Source organism: Poecile atricapillus, chromosome Z (assembly GCF_030490865.1).
Source record: "Poecile atricapillus isolate bPoeAtr1 chromosome Z, bPoeAtr1.hap1, whole genome shotgun sequence".
Taxonomy (NCBI): Eukaryota; Metazoa; Chordata; class Aves; order Passeriformes; family Paridae; genus Poecile; species Poecile atricapillus.
Window position 1 is genome coordinate 8,269,818 of NC_081289.1, and position 6,000 is coordinate 8,275,817.

Consider the following 6,000-nt stretch of genomic DNA (forward strand, 5'->3'; position numbering starts at 1 on the left):
GGAATCAGGTGTTTTGTGACATATAAACACCCCTGCACAGTCATGGTATCACAGTCTGCCTTCAGGTGAGGACTTTCCTTAGCGTTAACTTTAGCATTCAGTTCAGATGCAAACCAGACACTGTGAGGTAAACTGGAGACCAGATGGAGTTTTCATTCACAAAGAAATTTTTTGGGGCTGTTGCTGAGAGGTCTCCTTTTGCTCATGTGGTTGCTGTGTAAAATTTAAAATTAAAGTATTTTGTGCTTAAAAGCATAAGATTTTCCACATGATTTAAAAAAAAGAAAAACCCAAACAAAAGAACATTTCCAGGTGATTAGTTTTTTATTTTGATATGAGCTGCTGGTCCAATGTCTATGCATTTGTTCAGATAGTACAAGCCAAGAAAATAATGTGTCCAAACAGATGGCTGTGATATCTGTAAGGATCCCAGACACATTCAGTTTTGGTGGTATTTCATATCCTCCCTTCCCTCTGTGGTATAGAAGTGCTTCAGCTGGATTTTGGGCTTTTTTTTTTTTTTTTTTTTTTTTTTTCTTTTAGTGGTAGAGTGTTTTTTGTCAGTTTGATTTTTTTGAGAGGGCCTCTTTTAGTGGGCTGGGTTTTTCAGACTTTTTGGGTTTTGGTTGGTTGTTTTTTGTTTGCTTTATTTTGTGTGCATGTGTGTGTTTGGTTTGCTTTTTGTGTTCTGCTCTTTTGTTCTTTCATGTTATTTCTCCTACTAAAAGGGACCATGCCCAAGGCCAGATGCTTTCTGGTGCTGTACTATATGACAGAGCAATAAGAGGAGCAGAAGGCTTGGCAGGTATTTTGGTATGGAGACAGCACAGTCTATTTGCAAGACACAGAATCTTAAGGCTTAACTGACTATGCTGAGAGTTCAGAGATCATAGTGAACTTCCCTGGCCTGAGTTGAAACTGCAGTTAGATTTATAGAAGGTATATTATTTAATTTATGATTTTTTTTCTTAAGATATTTTTTTAATCTGCCCTTTCAGACGTCTCTTTGCACAAAAAAAAATAAATAAAAAAATCAAGACAAACAAATTAAAAAAATTGCCAGAAGCCCAAAGACAAATCAGCATCAGAGGTTTTTCCTATCCTCCTTCATGTAACTTTCTCCCAGGATGGTTTTTGTAGAAATTAATTGTAATAATCATATATTAAGACTGCCTGTGAACATGTCTTTGCTGTAAATCTGGAGGCAAAGCATATGAGTCTATAAAAATACAAATGAAAAAAATTTAAAAAATTTCCAAATATTTACACTATCTTTTGGTTTTGATGCTGATACCTCTCCATCCCATCTTCCCCAGTGACTGTCTCAGAACGTTGCTTGGCTGGGAAGAAAGGAAGAGATTGGATATTATCTCCAAATTATAAATTCCAAAAAAGAAAAGTCACATTAAATGGACTGGCTGCAAGGATTATGATTAATATCTCACTTTTGACCAAGAAAGACTATGTTTTCACTTAAAGTGAATTTTGTCGCTCTTCCCAGCACAGGACTTGCATGCCATTGGGCTTCTTTTTTAATTTGTAAATCATGAATGGTTCTCAGGTTTATTTTGAGAGTTAGGGTGCTTTTCACTCCATAATACAGCAATTTATACAGCAATAAGACTGAAGTATCTATTTGTACATGTTGCAGCTCATTGAGTTGACATTATTACAGAAATACAGCTTAAATAATCTATATTTTTGCCATGCCTTCTGGCTTATTACATATTTCAATTTTACATGCAAAGGTAGCTGAAGCAAATGTATGTTTCATCAGTACTCTAATAAACAGAAAAATCTGAGGTTTTGCCTCTTTTTTAAACCCATATAGAACTACAGTGTAAAATGTAAGATTTCAGAGAAACAAGGTCCATGGCATGCTATGGAACTAGCAAGGGTGTTAAGGCAAGGTTCAGTAATCTGAAGTGTCTTTCTTAGAAGTCTTTCCTGAATGAGGACTGAGTGAGATCCACCACTCCACTGAGAATGTGCTTAAGGCCAACAGACTGACTTTACAGACAGCTTAAAGAAGCTCTGAGCTGCACAGTGGTCGATGCAGAGCAATACACAATAGGTAGCTCTGTGCTTATTAATTTAAATTAAATAATAGCTTTTTAATGCATGCATTTCTAGATGATTAGCAACAGTCATTGTCCTTAAAGTCTACTCTGACACTGTGCTTTAAACTTAGCCTCAAGCCAAATGATCACCCATCCATCTTGGGCTGTCCCTGGAGCACCTTTGGCTCTAGAGTGTGAATGTCTCCATCAAAGTGTTTTCAGGATGGAGGTAACTGGGGGAAGGAAGTTTTGTTCATTTTTTCAGTCAGGCATTGCTGCATCTGTCCACAGTTACAGGCAGAAAGTAATTTTTCGAGAAAAAAAATATCTCTAGGCAGGAAAATAAATAGGCTGACTGGTCCACCTCCTGTTCTAGCCCTCAGCACAGCACCCTGTGTTTCAGGGGATTTATGGAAGGTTAAAGAGGCTAATTTGCTAACAGACGGTCAGCGTGTTATTTCCAAGGACAGCCGCATCGCTGCTCTCAAGGATGCCTGTTTCCCAGTCCCATGCTGTGTCCATTAGACCACTGTGCTCCTGACCCTTTGCTGGGAAAGGTCTCAGGGTACTGCTGGCCTGAAAGCTGATGCCAAATCCCAACTGCGGCAGTAGCATTCTGCTCACCTAAATTCCACCTGCAGTTGCAATTGGATACGGCATTCTTCATTTCCGAGCCTGAACTCTTGTTTCTGTGTTAGCATGCGCTGCTAAACAGCTGCTGTGCTCCCCCTCTCCCTCCCCTGTGTTCCCCCACTCCCTCCCCGCAGGTGGCTGCAGTTGATAATGTCTCATGTAGGATCAATCTTGGTCCCATTGAAGTAAGTGGGAATTCTGCCAGCGTGTCCCAGATCTGGCTCTGCAGATCCAGCTGGTAAAGCACTTCCAGCTCCTGCAGGAGAAGAGGTGCTCCGCACAGCCTGGCTGATTAGCCGTGTTCATTAGCAGAGGCGGGTGTCACAGGGAGAGAAAGAACGAGAGAAATCCTTCAGCTTCCTTCTGACACCACAGGCTCGGTAAGAGCTTAAATGCAGCACTGGTTTGTGTGCACTCAAGGAAACAAAAGCTAATTAAGCTGAAATCTGTCATCTTCTCTGTAAGAGTTTAGCAGGGTCAGACTTCAAGACAATTAGTGATGAGTCTCAGGAAGATGCACGCAAGCTCTTCTGTAGCTGCTCAGAAACATTTCCAGCGCTGATTGAGCTCCCCCTGCTCTACTTTTTTTCCACGTGTGACGCCTCTTTCCAGGCCCTTGGAATCCAGGAAGGCTGTTAGCTGAGGAAATCTGTGCTTAAAGTAAGAGCTATGAGGTGAAATCCGGCCCTTCATGATTCAAATGGCGGGAAGTGTTCTGGGACATGCTCACACACAAGGTCCATGTGTACCGTGAAAACAAGCTAACAGGCTGTTCATAATCATTTATATTTCTGCAGTGTAAAACATTGTTTAGGGGATACTTAGGGGTTCATATATTTTCCACCACTGCGTCCACATAGTTACTGTGCAGAGGAACAAGGGGTAGTGTTGCAGAATGAGAGAATATGCAGTTCCCAAGCACATTTCTGCAGGAATGCTCATCAAATACTGAATAAAAATGCACACCAGCATAGACAGGACAACTTATGAATTGCTAATACACATTATCTCTCTCCCTGGTTTTCTTTAAATTCTTTATAACAATTTGTAACAATATATAAACGGAAAAAGTTATCAAGCAGTTTTAAGAGTTGCTAGATGAAACTGAAGTGTTGTTAGGACAGGAAATGACAAATCTTGACTCTTTGGCCAAAGTTTGATTCTTTCCCTTGCAATAAAAGTGTTAATGGCTATCCTTCTTAACATCTTCCAGTGTTGCAATTACATTTCATTACATCTTCCAGTGTTGGGTGCACTTCCACATGAAGGAAGGACCAAGTTGCTGCTTCTCTGCTTCTCTCATGGTTAGGTGGGGTTCTTAACCTTCTCTCAAGAAAATTTGGCTGTTGTTTTTTCCTTCATGAAGAAAACAACCATAAACACTCAGTGTTTGGACTGTATCTACTAACACGTACTAGACTTGCTTGTCTCTGTGGATGGATCAATGTCAGGGATTTCAAGCTGAGCACAGGTGTTGGCATGTGCAGCACTGAAACTGTTGTTTTAGATTTGGAAGTTGACAGCTTGGGCACATAGGAGGCTTTAAAAAGCACTCACATGAGAGTCATTGTAATTATGGTTTATTAGTTATGGAAACACAATTTTTTTTTAATTAAATCAAAGTAATATATATTTTGGGTGATGCTGCCATACAGGGAATACGGGTAGCAGAGTGAAATTTTTGCTGTCCTTAAAGGAAAAGCCCTCAGATGTCAACAGTAAGGTAAACTGCTCTATTTTCCTAAGCACTGCAGTGGACTGCAGATTTTCAAAGAAAGGTTTTCCAGATTAGTAGATAGTATATAGTAGATAGTTGAGGGAAACCCCGATCATTCTCCTTTAATGAAGAGAAGACTAGAAATTCCCTGTTTCTTAATCTGATACATGTCAGATATTTGCTGCCAGGTCAGCAAATCATAATCATATTCTCATGGAATGTACTTTTAGTAAAGTATGTTGCATGAAACAGGCTGTGCTGGTTTCAGCTGGGGCATATTGCACCTTTCACTTCATATTATTTTTTGTAAAAAGAAATAGTGGGAGAACAGAAACAGGCAACAATCAACTTGCATCTGCATATTGTTTTCTTTGTATCTTTTCCTTCCACCTGGTAAGTATTTTTACTTCTTGTTATATTTTTCTCTTACTTGTTTCTGAGGAGATGTCATATTCTCACATGGGGTAAATTTCAGTGTGCATTCCTGATTGCAGGACTTAAAACACATTGAAGAGGGTAACAACGTTTTCACTTAATACAGTCTAAACTCCATTTTGTAGAGGTGCCTTTATCTCAGGAATTCGTAATTCACTTGTTGCATACTTCATCTTGCCTCCTTTTCCATGTCACTAAAATGGCCTGTGAAGGTCCTCTTTGACAAATGAAAATGCTCTGGAATGTGAGTGGTAGGAAGCACATGTTATTTTATGCACTGATGCAACTCCATTCTGTTCCTATTAAAAGAATTTTTTCATCATGAGTGTTTTTCTCCACACACAACACTAAAACTTCTGGGTTTTATTTTCTAGCTTTTGTTGTTTGTGATATTTGTTCTGCTTTTGTTTAGACTGGAAGGAGACCTTTTTTATTCATAACAGAATGTAGGATTACATTCATGTATAGACATTATTTGAAGAGGAAAACAATACTAAGAAACTGACAAAATTTCAGACATAACACGAGAAGCTTGTTTTATGCAATGTGCAACCAGTTGGTTAAATGAAGCTACAGGAACTCAAAGACCAGGAAAGCATGTGTGGAAGGCAGCTTCATGTCTCATACTATGTTGCATTGTGTCATACACCACGATTTTTCAAAGATGAATCTTTTCATTAGCATAATACCTTTAATCACAAATCTGAACTTTGGCTGAGGCACAAATATAAATAATTGCAATAACAAGAGCAGCTTTGGGAACATAGAGACAGCAATATATGTGTTAGGAAAGTTGAGAAGATTTAAGATTTCGTGCTCTAGGCCAGTGACTTGATATATGATACTTGCATGAGAGAGAAATCCAAAATGTGGACCCTCGATCACAGCTTTTGGGGAACAATAAGAGAAAATGTGTGATACACTTTTATTGACAGATCTTAAAATAAATTTGGACAAGGTGAGTCCTAAACTAACTGAGTGACTAGGACTGTGTTGTAATGAGTGTCATAAACATTAGTGTCTTAAGGGTGGAAGAATGGATAAAAAATTTTACACTGAAATGAAAATTATAGAATTTTTTTTCTTTCTCTTGATAAAGAACTAATGGAAATGATAATACATTTTCTGGTTTGTATTATTTGGGGGAAAATACAT